Below are 3,070 nucleotides of genomic sequence, written 5' to 3' on the forward strand. Positions count from 1 at the left end.
TAAAGTATCCACACAGAGTGTTAGAAACAAACTGCCGTTAACCTGCTCAGCTCCTCACGCGCTCCTCTCAGTCAGTACTGACCGTTCTAGAACTATACAGTGTGGCTAACGGCTGAGCGGGGTGGCTAGTGACACTCTAAAATGGCCCAAAGTCAACAAATACTTAAAAATAACACGGCATAACACTAAATAAACCTCTATGTTATCTTTTATTTCTCTCCCAACATAGTAACACCGACATTAAAATCCCCTACTCAAATATCAAAGCTAAAATTACTGCTAGCTTTACTAAACTAATCAAGTAAACAACAAGCACTGTAGAACCATATGTGGTGGTCAAAGGGTGGCAGGACTGAACAGTAGCACTTCACTCAAAAAGAACTAAAATGCCCCAAGAAACCAAATGTAAATTTCCTCCATCTTTTTTGTTTATTGGTTTATTTATTTATTTATTAGGAATCTTAATGTCATGTTTTACACACTGTGGTTACATTCATGACAGACAGGACAGGTAGCTACTCGGTAGCTACACAAGTTTAATGTCAAACAGGGTCATGGACAATTTTGTATCTCCGATTAACCTCACTTCATGTCTTTGGACTGTGGTAGAAGACCCACACAGACACAGGGAGAACATGCAAACCCCACACAGAAAGGGCCCAGACCTCTTTACCTGGTAATCAAACCCAGGACCTTCTTGCTGTGAGGCGACAGTGCTACCCACCGAGTCACCGTGTCGTCCCCTCTTCTTTTCTTTTTCATGTAAAAATAATGACATTAAATCACTACAAATATCAAAAAACAAAAACAAAATTAGCCTAGAACTACCATTTTAGAGATATGTGAAGTAGCCACAGGGTGGCCAGGGAAACCAGAGGCACTTTACTAGGTCCAAAGTCACAAAATGACCTACAAAAACCTCATGGAAAATAAAAAATATTGCTAGCATTGATTAAAAACAGCAACAGTAACCTTCAAAAACTATACAGAGAGGTTTAAGGGTTGCTGGGGTTGTCATTGACACTTGATGGGATGTAAACTTTTAAATTTAAATATACAATAATCAAGACTGACCTAGAAGCCAAATGGAGATCTGTTCCATATTTTCTTTTTATATGCAGGTTAAGAGATTTTTGTTCTCTCATAACAATACAGACCAACATTAGCTAGTTGCTTGCTTAAATGTGTTTCTGCTTTTACATTCTGATCTACAGTATTTAAAATGGCCATAGCTGTTTTTATGCAAGATTAGTTTGTAAGTGGGCACCGGTGTCTTAACTGTAGCTAATCCTTAACTAAACTATTTAGTCTATGTTGCTCCAAAAAGGATCTTGGTCTTTGTGATGAAAAGCAGTTATGTTCCCAACTCAAACCCAGCAAGGGCCAGTTTAAACCAGCAGAAGATCCATATTTGGCAGCAGAAACCAGCTTAGACCAGGCAAGTGCTGATGTCACTGTTTACAGCTGGAATTGACGTTAAAACATCCCACTCAACAATGGAACAATCCCTCTACATACTAAAGCCAGTATTGCTAGCCTAGCTAATGAAAAAGCTAAACAACAATTATATAGCTTGAATTCAAAATAAACCAAAAAAGTGATATTTAGCCACCCTTTTAACCAGTGTAAAACAATTCTGTGTAAACTAGCCACACACTGTTTACAGTACAAATATAAATGGTCCAAAATTCCACAGAAAACAACATAAAGATTTTCTTTTTAGTTTGCTCTTAAACAGCCAAGCAACCCATCTAGAGCTACACGGGGGGTATATCCATGTGGTGGTTAAGAGCCCTCTTAATTTCCAATGAAGCTTTAGAAAACAAGAAGAGGACAAATTAAATTATTCTCTTAAGTCTGACAAATATTCAAACTGGATCCTTCATGCTGATTCACTTTTACTAAATGCTTTTGGCTATTCATGGTTGTGATGGGCCTGCCACCACCTAGGAACCATGGATATAAGTGGGACCACAGGGCACTGATCTGTCTCAGGGCAATCACATGAATGCACAATACCTTATAGTAGAATGGCACAGCACACAGTGTTAATGCCACACAGGTCCATGCACACAGGTCTTCTTACTGTTTGATATTTGGCATGCTCATTATGGCTTTTATGGGTTTCCTGTGTGGACGTAGTAAAAAAACTACCACAAGATGGCAGCAGCATCAAAAGTCTCTATTAGCAGAATAGTTAGTAGTAGTTAGAACAGTAGGGGCTAGTGACAATATACTGTATGTTCACGTTATTTATTTGAAGTGAACATGTTAGGAAAAAATTAAATATATAATATAAAATGTCATGTAACTACTGAAGCCAAGAATACTATAAAGATTTTCACTTTCTGCAATGTACCAGTTTTACTAGCAGCAAATACTTAATACTTACGACCAGCATAATTCTATTCCCGGCATGCTACACCACCAGCATTAGGTACACTGTTGTTGGGTTTATGCGCTTCACCTTTCCTCCTCTAAACATACTTCTGACTATCTTTGTTTTACCTAACCACAAAACTCTCCTTCAAAAGGCTTTCTCTTTGTCCATGTAATCAACTAGAAACCTCAGTTTAGCTTTGAGTTGCGTGTACAGCATCCTCTAAACTCAGGTGGATGTTGCCTGCATGATTGTAGACAGTGACACCTATTTTCCAGCAGGTTCTAATTCATGGCTGTCCATATAATAAGTATATATAATAAGTGACCAGCTATAGTGCTAACACTGCAGATTTAAAAAAAACTGTCTCTTAGACAAAAAAGTGTGTTCTAATCATTCAGTCAATAAAATGCTGTACGTTAGATGAAAATCAGACCACGTTTTTGATAGTTAATGCAGTAATCTAGTTCATTTCAAAAACTTTACACATAAATATGAAAGGTTGAAACATTTCCCCTTCATCCTTATATTTCTATAAAGATTCCTTTTATTGTATGTATTGGATTTATGACAGGTTATAACAGGAAAACACCCCATTAATAATAACAGCTCCGAACAATATACATACATTTTATATACAAGATCATAATTCTCTATTGTTTAGGTGGAAAGACTCTCTTCCCCCGACTT

Source organism: Trichomycterus rosablanca, chromosome 24 (assembly GCF_030014385.1).
Source record: "Trichomycterus rosablanca isolate fTriRos1 chromosome 24, fTriRos1.hap1, whole genome shotgun sequence".
NCBI lineage: Eukaryota > Metazoa > Chordata > Actinopteri > Siluriformes > Trichomycteridae > Trichomycterus > Trichomycterus rosablanca.